The sequence below is a fragment of the Carcharodon carcharias genome, chromosome 3 (genome assembly GCF_017639515.1).
Source record: "Carcharodon carcharias isolate sCarCar2 chromosome 3, sCarCar2.pri, whole genome shotgun sequence".
In the NCBI taxonomy this organism is placed as follows: domain Eukaryota; kingdom Metazoa; phylum Chordata; class Chondrichthyes; order Lamniformes; family Lamnidae; genus Carcharodon; species Carcharodon carcharias.
The window spans coordinates 159696869-159711176 of NC_054469.1; positions in this window are offsets into that span (position 1 = coordinate 159696869).

Consider the following 14308-nt stretch of genomic DNA (forward strand, 5'->3'; position numbering starts at 1 on the left):
GAAGCCCTCAAAAGTGGCTTGCGAGTCAGAGAAGTGCATGCACCTGCCCTCTCATGAAGTGGTGCCCACATGTACATGTATGGAGGTCTTCATGGGGAGGATGGTGGACACCATGGAGACCCTGTTCCAGCAGAAAGCGGAGATGTGTGCAGACCTGCACTCCCTTGCAGTAGCCATGGGTGAGTTCCTGCAATGGTGACACAAGAGGGAAATGGGGCACCTCAATGTCCCTCCAGGTGCTCCCTCCCCTCAAGGAGTCAGGCCAGGGGCTTCGGGCACCCGAAGGGAGGAGGAGCAGCAGCTGGATGCTCCTGGGTCATCCACTCAGGAATCTCAGAGGCTGTCCGTTCCCTCCTAGTCCCCTTTGTCTGTCTCCCTTTCCAACACGTCCTCTGTCACCACAGAGAGAGCAGCGGGCCCACAGGAGGACAGCCAAAGCAAGCCAGGGCTCCTAAGGCCTCGGCTCTCCAAAGGACGCATGGCAAAGTCATCAGAGGCAAGAGGGCCAACCATTGCACAGACTGTCTCCACCCCTGCTGCAGCTGTCAGAGCAGAACCTAGAGGTCTAAGTTGTTCAAAAGTAAGAAATTTTGATCACGTTGGTTGCACGGGTGAACACATTTTGCCACTTCACAATCTGAAAATATATTCACTTCCACTGAATAATGTGTAATGGTGTCTTTTAGCTTTATTGACAGGCTTCATGAATCATCCCACTGCATCCCCCCCCAACCATTCCCCCACCCCACCATTCCCCCACCACCCTCACTAGCAGTTCAGCTGCACGAAGCCGGCCCACAAGTGATTCTGGCAGGAGAAGTTTGTATGTGGCAGGGCCTTTTTGAGTCTCGTACAAGCTCTCCCCCCACACACGCAGATCCTTCTCGCACCACACTCATCTCAATGTCCTGAGCATTTTCAATGCTGCCTGCTGCAGGTTAGCTTTCAGTTGACCATCTGAGCCGACCTGCATCTCCGCCCACCCCTGATCACACTCCCATGCAGCACCTGTTCTCACCCACCACGATTCTCGTTTCACTTTTGATTTAGCAAGCATGGTGCATCTAACATTTTTCTTCAGGCGCCTCATTCTTCCCCATCCCCCAGTCACCCATTTCCTTTCCCCCATCACAGTCATATCCACTGGCATGACCCTTCACCTCCCCACCATCACCTACCAGCTACAACCCTTTTCCTTCGGGAATGTCCAGATGAACATGCATGTTCCCTTTGTTCCTGAAAATCCCACCCCTGTTCATATTAACCCCCCCAACCTCCTCCTTCCCACTCCCAGGGTCTGCGCCTGCCTCTGAGTCCTCAACCACCACCCTCGCCATTCCTTCTACCGATACTGTCACACCCTAAGACTCCCACTCTACCGCCTCACTCTGCCCTCGGTATTCTCACCATTCTCTCCTACCATGCCCACCTTCAGTTCACTCCCCGGGAGGCAGTCATAGACTCAACAGAGCCCTGCCTTGCATATTCACCTGGACATCGCCCCTCAGGATTCCTTCCCCCCGTTGGAACTCCTTCCCACCTTGGACCTCCTTCCCCCCACCCCATATTCCCTCTCCTCCACTTGGAACTCCTTGTCCCCCCGGACTCCCCACTCAGCCCCACCGGACTCCACCGTCTACTCCTTCCCCCTTCCTGACTCCTTCAGCCATCCTTTGTCCTTCCCCCTTCCCGAATCCTTTCTCTACCCTTACTTCTTCCTCTACACTTACTCCTTCCCCTCTCCAGAATTCTTTTCCCCCCTTGGCTCCTTCCTCCTCCTAGACTCCTTACCTGCTCCGGACTCCTTCCTGCCTCAGGACTCCTTCCTCCTCCTGCACTCCTTCCCCTCTCTGGATTCCGTCCCCCCTTCGAACTCCTTCCCTTCCACCTTCCTATCCTCTTACACCTACCTCCCTAGTTGCTGTCTTCTCCCCCATTAACCCCTCTTACTCTGTACTTCAGCCCTCCCAACCTCACCTCCCCGGACACCTTCGTACCCCTCACCCCAACTCACCTCCTGACACCTTTGTTCTCTCCCTCTCAATCTTACCCCCCACTGACACACCTTCCTCTCCCAATCGAACCTAAACCTTCCCCTCCAGCCTTCTGGTGTATCTTCCTCTCCCAAACATGCTGGGCCTTCCTCTCCACACCCTCGATGATCATCCATTGTGAGCAGACCCTCAATGGTCTGTGTACTGCTTTGGGGCAGAGCCTGTCCATGAGAATACACCCAGCATGCCATGGACATTCCTCCATGATCCCTTTGCTGTCGGGGTCCAGCATTTTCTGCTCCTCGGATGTCTGTGATGTGAGCGACGCCCTGAAGAGAAGTCTTAACTCCTGCATGTCACACTTGTCAAGACGTGTTCTGCACCAGCATGTTTTCCAGCTGATGTGCTCATATGATCCAGCGTGCAGCGATGATCCTGGCCAGGTAGGCTTATAATGATAGGCAGAAGTATTACAGTGAGATTTCTGACGTCCAACGGTGGGAAATGCAGCCCGCCATTGATGGGCAGAGCGGACGATTGCAAACTGGTTTCACAACATTGCAAAACTGATTTTGGCCTTCTCACTATATTGTCTGCTCATGCTATCAAATACGCCTGACGCCAGGAGGCACAGAAAATTCCGCCCTTATAGTTTTTCGTCAATCACTGATTGACTCTCCAATTCCTGTTCCTGATCACTAAGCTTGAGCAGTGCAAAGTATCAGGCAGCCATTTAGAATGATATCTAAAGAAATGCTTAAAGGAATTTTTTTTGGCAGTTGCTCATGGGTTTCATGCCTTAATGGATTTGAAACCTATGCAGTTGCTAGCATAAGCACTGAACTCATATTTCCTGCTGTTGTAAGGTGCTGCTACTCACTGTTTCTGCTCCAAAATAAACCTCTTTAAGCTACTTTGCGGGTCCTTGACAACAAGCTGTACCACCCGATCTCCTAGCTCTTAATCGATGAGATGTGTATGAGTAGCACATTTCCCCTGGCAACTCACCAATCACTTGTAAATGTAAATGAGGGGTGAGCCAGGAATTCACACAGTTCCCCCAGTGTCACCTCCAGGTTGAAGCCACACTTGCTGCATCCACTACTGACCCATTTACTGTATACATATGAGAAGTGGCACCCATGAGTTATTTTAAAGAAGAATTAGAATTAGTTTAAATAAAATGAATAGTAATAGTTATAGTTATGGAGATATTGAATGAAGTTGATCTTTCAGACACCTCCATTCTCCTTCCAAGTACCTTCATTGTCTTACTCATTTTATTCTTGTACAATACCGCAGAACTGTTGCTGTGACTATCAGAAGCACAACAATCTGAATACACTTAGGGGCAATTACAATCAAAGTCTATGGCAGCAATAGAGTACCTTTGGAAAAAATATCTGGATGGTGTAATTATGCTTTAGAGACAAATTGTTGATAAATGGTCCTGTTCGTTTCTGTTGTGGTGTGAAAGGGTAGAGGAAGGAAATTACATTAGTTAACACCAATGGGACATTAGAGATGCTATTGTATTCAACAACACTGGGATAGTGGTACTTCAAAAACAAACACTCATTTACAAGAGCAAGATCAGCTGGTATCAACCAGTTGTTAATATAGAGTGAGGATGTTTCTTGTCTTATTTAAATCAGGAAATGCAAGATAACTGGTGGGAAAAAATTGTCTTTTCACCTCCACAACTGGTTTAGAGTCACTGCGAGACTCCATCAAATTTTACTGAGAGTCTTTCATTCAGTTCATCATTATTACCAAGGGAATTCATAGTTCTTTCTGCAACAGCCCTTTATTTATTTACCATGCAAGTCCAATATTATTTACTGTTAGAATCCTTCACCTTTTACTGGAAAAATTCATTACATGCAATAAAAACTGATCATTTGGCCCAACTGGTCTGTACCTGTGTTTGTGCTCCAAACGAACCTCTGTCCACCCTATTTCATACAATCCTAACTGCATATCTTTCTATTCCTTTCTTTGTTCTGTCCTTCTGTTTGTTGTAACCCCTCAGTCCTGGTATATTTGTAAATCTCTTTTATACCTCTCCGTATTCCTTTGCATGATTAATGACAATCAATTTTGAAATTGAGAGTGAAAGCCAGCTTAAAACATTGCCCGAGCATAACTACAACCTGTGACACTCTATGAACTGATAGGGTTGCCTTACCACTAACATACACATGTATATCTTTAAGTTTTTCTCCCTCTGTTTCAGAATTATTTGCCAGCATCCTTGGCAGAAAAAAATGCTTGCAATTATGCATCCTGTGTATAGCTGTCTATGCCCATGTGTGCTGATGATGCCATGGGCAGTGGCAACTAATCTCAAGGACATGAGGGATGTCATCAAGAGCCAAAGAAAAACTTAAGTAGTTCTGGAACAAAAATGATAAAGACAAGGGAGAAGGCATAAAAATGATTTACAAGGATACCAGGACTGAATGGTTATAATTGTCATGAAAACCTGAACAGAGGGTCAACATGTTCCCTCTAGGGCGATAGGAAGGAGTAACAAACCCAAAGAACCATGGATGACCAGAGATATTCTGGTTACGATAAGAAGGAAAGAGGTTTTTAGCAGGTACAAGGGAAGCAAATCATTAGACGCATTAGTGGAGTACAGAAAGTGCAGAGTGGAGCTTAAAAAAGCAGTTAGGAAAGCAAAGAGGGGATATGAGAAAGCTCTGGCTGGTAAAAGTAAGGAAAACCCCAAGATATTCTATAATTATGTCAAAGGGAAGAGGGTAACCAGGGAAATAGTAGGGCCCATAAGGGACCAAGGGGGCAATCTATGGGTGGAGCCAGAGCACATTGCTAGAGTGTTGAATGACTATTTCATATCTGTCTTCACCCAAGAGAATGAGGATGAAGGTATTGAACTCGGGGAGAGAGACTGTGAGGTTCTTAAGCAAATTGATATAGGGAGTGGCAAGGTATTGGAGACGTTGGCAGGTTTAAAAGTGGACAGTTCTCCAGGTCCAGATGATTTGTGTCCCAGACTGCTGAGGGGCTCTAACCCAAATTTTTAATTCCTCTCTGGCCACGGGGGAGGTGCCAGAGGACTGGAGAACAGCTAATGTGGTTCCGCTATTTAAGAAGGGTTGTAGAGATAAGCCAGGGAACTACAGGCCAGTGATTCTCATGTCAGTGGTAGGGAAACTATTGGAGAAAATTCTGAAGGAGAGTATCTATCTCCACTTGGAGAGGCAAGGTTTGATCAGGGATAGTCAGCATGGCTTTGTTAGAGGGAGGTCACGCCTAACAAATTTGATTGAATTTTTTGAGGAGGTGACCAGGTGTGTAGATGAGGGTAGTGCAGTTGATGTAGTTTAAATGGATTTCAGCAAAGCCTTTGACAAGGTCCCACATGGGAGACTTATAAAGAAGGCAAAGGCACATGGGTCACAGGATAATTTGATAAGGTGGATTCAAAATTGGCTTAGTTGTAGGAGACAGAGGATGATGACAGAAGGATGCTTTAGTGACTGGAAGCCAGTGTCCAGTGGCGTACCACAGGGATCTGTGCTGGGCCCCCTATTATTTATCATTTATATAAATGACATAGATGACTATGTTGGGGGTAGGATTAGTAAGTTTGTGGATGACACAAAGATTGGCTGGGTGGTTAACAGTGAAGTTGAGTGTCTTGGGCAGGAAGATATAGATGGGATTGTCAAATGGGCAGATAAGCGGCAGATGGAATTTAACCCTGAAAATTGTGAGCTAATACACTTTGGAAGGAGTAATTTGACAAGGAAGTATTCAATGAAAGGCATGACACTAGGAAGTTCTGAGGAACAAAAGGACCTTGGCATGTGTGTCCATAGATCTCTGAAGGCAGAGGGGCATGTTAGTGGGGTGGTGAAAAAGGGATATGGGACACTTGCCTTTATCAATCGAAGCATAGATTACAAAAGTAGGGAGGTCATGTTGGAGTTGTATAGAACTTTAGTGAAGCCACAGCTGGAGTACTGTGTGCAGTTCTGGTCACCACATTATAGGAAGGATGTGATTGCACTGGAGGGGGTGCAGAGGAGATTCACCAAGATGTTGCCTGGGATGAAACATTTAAGTTACGAAGAGAGGTTGAATAGACTTGGGTTGTTTTCGTTGGAGCAGAGAAGACTGAGGGGGGACCTGATTGGGGTGTACAAGATTATGAGGGGCATGGACAGGATGGATAGGGAGCAGCTGGTTCCCCTTAGTTGAAGGGTCATTCATGAGAGGACACAAGTTCAAGGTGAGGGGCAGGAGGCTTAGGGGGGATGTGAGGAAAAACTTTTTTACCCAGAGGGTGATGACAGTCTGGAATGCTCTGCCTGAGAGGGTGGTGGAGGTGGGTTGCCTCACATCCTTTAAAAAGTACCTGGATGAGCACTTGGCACATCATAACATTCACGGCTATGGGCCAAGTGCTGGTAAATGGGATTAGGTAGGTAGGTCAGGTGTTTCTCACATGTCGGTGCAGACCTGATGGGCTGAAGGGCCTCTTCTGCACTGTGATTCTGTCCCCCATTTTGAATCTGTTATTTTACCCCGTGCCAGTTTGGATCTTGTTTTTCATGTTTTTGCTTTTGGACAGAGCCAGGGCATTTACACTCTCTATGGACAAAGGCGTTGTTTCTTTACTACAACCATGACCACTCCCTTTGCCTTTTGTTCCATGACATCTTTGTCATTTAATCTCTCCCACCCTCCACCCTATCCCAGACCTTCCCTTTTGTTTTTCCTTCCCCTCCCCACTTTCGACTGTTTTTAGCCCAACACATTTCTACCTTCAGTTTTGATGAAGAGTCATATTTGACTTGAAATATTAATTCTGTTTCTCTCTCCACATATGTTGCTATGCTATACGAGATGAGTATTTCCAGAACTTGATGTTTTTATTTTAAATTTCCAGCAGCCATGGTATTTTGCTTTTAATTTACTGGTACAGACCATTGGGCTGAATGACCTAGCTTGTGTGTTGTGAATTCTATATAACAATGTAACATAGAATCCCACATATTGATTATTCATCATAATAGAGCCAGTATTAAGGGAAATTATGGCTATTTCATACCTGTATCATGCCCAATAAAGATATATCTGATTCCTAATTTTTAAGATACAAACTTTATTCATTGTGAACTCTTTGAAATTAACTTTTGCTGGTTACAATGAACCATATGCTGCTGCAAAGATGCCACTGAAAGTCAGCTGACTTGGCTTTTGTGTACCAGCACTAACTCATATCTCTGGACAGTCATTAAAAGGCAATTGTCTGTGGGTGGAATCCCCTCCTTTGAAAAGGCATTCTGCAAAATCACTTGTGGAATGTACAATTCCTATTGTCTGAATGTTTACCAAAACTCAAATATAAAAGCCCTCCTCTCTGCCAGACACAGTGTTGGCGAACTTGAAACTTAACAAAAAGAGGAATGAAGAAGCCAGTTTATCACAAGCAAGTGTGGACAGCCAACACACATTCCCACATCAACACAAAAACAGAATTACCTGGAAAAACTCAGCAGGTCTGGCAGCATCGGCAGAGAAGAAAAGAGTTGACGTTTCGAGTCCTCATGACCCTTCAACCGAACCAGGTCATGAGGACTCGAAACATCAACTCTTTTCTTCTCCGCCGATGCTGCCAGACCTGCAGAGTTTTTCCAGGTAATTCTGTTTTTGTTTTGGATTTCCAGCATCCACAGTTTTTTGTTTTTGTATCTATACATTCCCACATTGTGTAGCAATGGCTTCTGACTTTAAATCATGTGTTTGGAAAATAGGAGTATTGATCATGTGGTCACATGATCAAAACTGACTTCAGATAACATATCTTGTTATTCGAAGGACCAGCTAGGGGCAGTTCGGTCTGCAGGTCAACAAATACAAGAGGGACCATTAGTTCAGCAAGAAGAACAGAACTCTGTTGAAACAACCAGTCAACCCAAGCAGCGCAAGGGGAACTAAGTTGCCTTCATTTGCAAGGTTTCATCTCTACAGAAACTCAGCCATAATTTCATGTGGAAATGCAGAGACTTCCAACTTTCATTCATCCCAGAGAACCACATGAGAGAACCCATGCAGGCCTGCAACACTGAATCATAGAAAGGATTGATTTAAACAAATGATTTTGCTTCTTGTTATTCTGTTAATAGCCTTGCTTTGTCTTTAGAATTCAACTTTTCTTGTGTGTGTCTGAGCGTGAGAGTATTTTTGTTATGTTTACATTTCAGGGTGTTGTGTGAATACACATTTGTCATTTATTTGATTTAAACTTACCAAGAAGCCTGTTTCATGTCTATTATTACAAGTCATAACACCCAAAAGGGGTTTAAGATGCTCCGTCTAAAAATATAGATCTTGTTGCGAACAACTGAGAGATGAGGGAGCAAGAGAACACCTTTAACTCTCACTGTCCATAAACCTGAAGATAAATCTGGATGAGGAGGAGTTGAGTAAATATGAAGTCAAGCACCACATATGTGTATATGTCTAATGTGACATAGCATTTATTTCTTTTTGCTGCAAATATTGTTGTTTCCCTCTTTTTTGGTATTCTTGCAAAGTGTCCTGATGAATGCAAGACAAAAGGCTTTGACATGTCTCTTTTCCAGCAATACACAAGTTCTGTACTACCAAGCGACTATTTATTTCATAGGTTAATACCAGGAAATATGCTTTGAATGTACACTGTGCCAACTAGCCAAACTTTCTTCTATCTCTGGCATAAAGAGCTAACAGTCCCTCCTAGTGCATCATAATGTACAAAGAATTCTCTAAAGTAATACTTCAAAAATTATTAAATTGATGACACATTTGCTGATTAACATTTCTCTGTATTTTACATTAAAAATTTAATATCAGTGAGATTTGATTTTTCTTCAAAAGATATTGATATACCTATTTGATCTTCTGATGATTATGCCCGACTGCATAAGTTTATATAAATCAGTATGGGATTGTGACTTTAGCTAACTTTATTATATCTTTCAAATTAAACTTCAAATGTTCAAATCTCTGAATTAATTGCTGTCAATGGTAGCAATATCCATGATTGCATTAAGTAGTTTCTGAAGTAGATTATTAAATGCAATGTTCAGCATGGAAATACTCTAATAAATTTTCATACTGTTTTGTGAATTATCCACCACTGATGAAAATCTATTTTGGTTTGTTATTTCCATGAAGGAGCTTTGCTTCACGTCTTTTGAACATGCGTCATCAGTTCTATTAGTATTTTCGTGAAAAAAGTGGTGTCAGTTTTGATTCTCTTTGTTCCATTTCCCAAGCACATCCATCAGGTCTTCATTCTGTCATAATGCTGTGTGATTTTTGGAGTCCACTAGAGAACAGAATTGGGCCTGCAATTGCTGTCGATCATTGCAAACAAAGGATTCTCAGCTTTTGGAGGGGGCCAAGAAAATCAGATCCAGTATTTTCTAGCAACACTGAAATGCATCTCCTAGCTGCACTGATGACAAGGAGATAGATTTTTGCCAGGGGCTGTTTTCTGATCAATCAGCAGATGCCCCAACTGAAAGGCCAGAAAATCCATCAAAATTGGTCCTTGGGCTTCATCAGCATACTTGCAGAAGCTGTTGGCACTGGTCAAATCTCCTAGGCAGCTCACCCAAGTGCAGAAACATAGAAAGATTTATGGCACAGAAGGAGGTAATTTTGCCCACAGTGTCTCTTCTAGTTCTATTGGCTATCAATGTTGGGCTGCCTGTCTCACTACAAGCAGCCCTCAGCTAAGTCCCGGGGCAGGAAGGGGATTATTTTGACCTGGGACACTGAAAAGAAAATGTCCCCCACAAAAATTTAGTAGTGGTGCCAACCTCTGTGCAGATTGGGTGCAGGTTTACCTACTGCTAAATTGATATTATTTGTACCAGTTTACACCTGAAAACAGGCATAGACTTGTCATAGATTAGCTATTCCATTGTCTGTGAGTAAGTTGACTTTTACAAGTAGAAGAGGGTAAGATACATGCACTGAAGTTTATTTAAGAAGCAGAAAAAACAATTAAAACTTTCTTATATGAAGCTAGACTAAAGACAGTTTTATCTTGCTGCAGTGACCTTTATATCTTTGGTAGTGGGTTCTTAGAATGGCACTTGCAGACTTAAATGAGGGTTTTAGCAAAGTACATTTGAACATTTATTTCTGGAGCTGAGTTAACCTTTCACATGCTTCCAATTTGGAAACTCATTACAAAACATCTTAAAATGCTTATGTTTGGTTTAAACCTGCAGATTGATAAGAAAAAGTGCCTCGTTACACATATCCTCATTACACATTATTTTGACTGAATGCTTTTTTGACTTTTACAGTCTTTTTCTATTTTGTGAACATGATTGAACTTTTCTAAGGAGTCTTATCGCTCCATAAATCTCATTTGCAGATTTTACATACACAAAGAATGAAGCAAAATTAAACTTGGCATTTATACCAGGGTCACTGTTGGCAGATTCACAGACCCCAATGAAAATATTTTTGCTGGTGAAGTCAAAATTATGAAAATATCCTTTGGATTTTACATTGAAATTTAATTTATAGCCTAGTTCATCAATGTCCTTGGCTCATCAGCCTGCTCCTATGGATAATTTAATAGATTGTGGCAACTGTGCGTTACATATTCAGGGTGAGGGTTGCCAACTGTGATTAAATATATTCCTGAAGGTTTCAGCACATGACTTGTCCCACACTCCAGCCATTAGTCGGCTAACACATCCATCTTTGAGTATTGCTGAAAAAAAGAGGCATGCTGTTGAAGCTTTTCACCTTGCACCTATCAGAACAGTTCGCAAGAATACCAATAGGAAAGGGAACAACAATTTATACTGCTGATTGGTTGGCAAGTGGACTCTGATTGGTAGAGATGTTGCCAGAATGCACCCGGGAACAGTTAACTGCCAAGCTTTTGTTCAAATTCAGACCGGGCAGGTCGACTTTGAGTGAAAAGGCATTGTCATGGGGAATGAACCAGGGAAACAAGCTTTTGTTTACTTGGAAAAGGCACAATGCATGGACATGCTCCTTCTATCTGCAGAAGACAGGGCTGTGTCTGTGAACATATGTAGTTTTTAGCACACATAAGTGAGCCACACTTTGATCCTGACCGATAATCTTAAATTGGTTTTCAGTTATTCTCGGCACAATCAGGATTGCTTAGCAAATGCTGTCCAATCATGGAATTAAATCAAGAGGAGAATTTTCCACTCGTCAGGCGGGCGTGCGCTCGACCCGACCAGGTGTAAAATGACGCGCGGTGATGTAAGTCGAGCGCCCTGACATCATTGTGCGACATCTCCTTTGGTGGGCACGCGCCAGAGACAGCATCCTATTAGTGTAGACTGCCACCCATGTTACTACAGAGTAATCTGAGGTGGTCTGTGCACTTTTCAGGACTGAAGTTGGCAGCTGTAGGCCCATTCATGAGTTTGCACAATATACAACGAGCAATGCTTTGATGGTCATTATTAAGCTGGATGGCTTTGATGTGCTCTGTTTCAGCACCAAGCTTTCACGGTGAGCAAGTGGCTCGGGCCCTATCTGCCGATAAGGCTAATCTTATAGCGCTTGGAAGTGTAGAAAGCCCAACACGTATATTGAAGATAGGCTTGTGATAGACAGTAGTAGAGAACTATCTGTTTTATTAACACTGTTAATTTCACAATCCTTCAACCTGATTCGTTTAAGATACTTGCCCTGTTGACTGAGGCCCCAGGCTCCCTGTTGCCTTTGCTATGCCATGATCAACTCACACTTTCAGTAACTTATTGGGAAAAAGATATTGAGCTTAAACGTTTCAGGGCAAGTCCAGCTAACAGATGACACCACTAGATGCTCTGCTACAGCAAAATCTGGCCAATACTGGGGACGGATTTCTTCACTTACGTGGACAGACTGGAAAAGCTGAGGCCATTCTTGACAGAGCACAGAAGGTTAAGAGGAGATTTGAAAGAGGTGTTTAAAGTCATGAACATTTTTTATTGAGTAACTAAAGAGAAACTGTTTTCAGTGGCAGAAAGGTCGGTGACCAGAGGAAAGGTGATTTAAGGTAATTAACAAAAAGGCAACGTGAGCAATTTAATTCCTCGCAACAAGTAGTTGTGATCTGGAATGTGTTGCCTACAAGTGGGTGCATAATAACTCATCAAAAGGATGTTGGATAAACTTGAATGGAAAAGTTTTACCAAGCTATGGGGACAAAGTTGGGGAGTGGTACTAGTTGGATATAACAGGAGTGATGGGCCAAATGGCCTCCCTTGTGCTACCGCATCTGATGATCTTACAGCATCTAAAAAAAAAATGTTTGAATAGAACCCATTGGCAGATTTCTCAACCAGCATGTCAAGGAAAGGAAGCTCATTTGACTGCTTCATTTCAAGGTGAATTCAAGTGCAGGATGGAGCCCATTAAGGTGTGATGCAAGTAAGTCCTTACATGTCCAGTCTACCTCAGATTATCCTGGAACGGTAAGGTGTCTAAAAGATTTGAATAACCGATGAAGCTAGCCATTTCATGCTGTTACGATGCAATAGCAACACAAGTGGTATTCTCCACTATCATTACTGTCTATTCACTGTCTATCATCATAGATGAGTAATGTGGTGTATGAAGTTGAGTGTCAGTGTGATGCTAGGTATGTAGGCCATACATCCCAACGACTGGAGGATCGTATCAAACAGCACGTGTTTTCAGCTGTTCGCAACAGGCAAAATACAGACCATGTCTAGCCAGCCCGTACTTGCAAAACACAAATCTTTGGGCAGAATTTTCTGCCTGTCGGGCAGGCTGGTTGGGAGTGGGCATGGAGCTGATCGCCACCCGTGATCGGCTACGTGCCGCCATTTTACATGGGCGGGCCAATTAAGGCCCGGCCAGTGTGACACACAGCCGGTAGCTCTCAGCACTACCTGCGGGTGGGGGGAGGAGGGAGAGTTGGGGCCTGCGTGTGAAAGAGCGTAGAAATCTTCTTGAGGCACGGGGCTGCCTCAGGGAGATTAAGTTCAAATTGAAGATTTCAAATAAAGAAAGATAAAAATTATTTAGACATGTCCCCTCATGTGAGCTGGGCATTATTTATGAATTGTGGAAAAAATATTTATTCATTTAATAAAACCTTCAGGAAGCCTCATCCTGCCCGTAGTTGAGGTTTCCTGAAAAACGCGAAGGCTACTTGGGCCCTTCACCTGCCTGCCAACCTTAAGGTTGGATGAGAAGCATTGATAATTACTGTAATTGGTTTTTAATGGCCTTAACAGGCCTTTGACAGTTTGGTGGGCACAGAGCCACCTCCGGAGTGAATAATGCATGGTAACGTCAGGATGCATGCCCGACGTCACCCCGCGTCATTTTACAAGTCGGTGACCGGGGCCCACCCCCACACACCGACGTGAAAATTCTCCCAATAGTGTCCAAAATTACATGTAATTCTGTGATTGGACAACATTTGCGAAACAATTCTGATTAGGCTAAGAATTACACTGAACACCAATTTAATAGGATCTGTTGGGCTCGCAGTGTGGCTCAGTTACGCATGCTAGATGCTACATATGTTCACACACAGGGCCCTGTCCTCTGTAGACAGAAGGAACATGTCTATGTATTGTGACTTTTTCAACTAAACAAAAACCTGGGGGGAAAGCCATTCCCTGGTTCATTCCCCATGGCAATGCCTTGATCAATCAGAGTCAAACTGCCTGATTTGAATTTGAACAAAAGCTTGGCAGTTAACAATTCCATGATACATTCTCCATGGCAATGCCTCTATCAATCAGAGTCCACTTGACAACCTATTAGCACTCTCTTCTCATGCAGTATAAATTGTTGTTCCCTTTACTACTGGTATTCTTGTGAAGTGCTCTGATGAGGGCAAGATGAAAAGCTTCAACAACATATCTCTTCTTTCAACAATACTCAAGTTCTGTACTACCAAACCACTACATCCATCCTTGTGATGGATAGGCCTCCTACGTCAATTGGAAAGCAAAATGACTCATTACCCAATTGCATGATGCTTGACTGTCAGCCAAACAGCCTCTTTTTTCCAATTTTCAATATTTTTATATCTGGTAAAGAGAAGTGTTCAAAGAAAATGACAACAATTCCAATCTTTTAAAATGCCTCTTATGAGTTTTCTACAGGGTTGTACACAGCAGTGTTCTGGAGATTGATCTTCAATTCCTGGAGACTCCAGGCCAATCCTGGAGGGTTGGCAAACTTATAAATTATATCTTGCTCTGTCCATTTTACAGGCATAATACGGCTGTCTAAGAATCCAAAATGGCAGGCGGCATGTG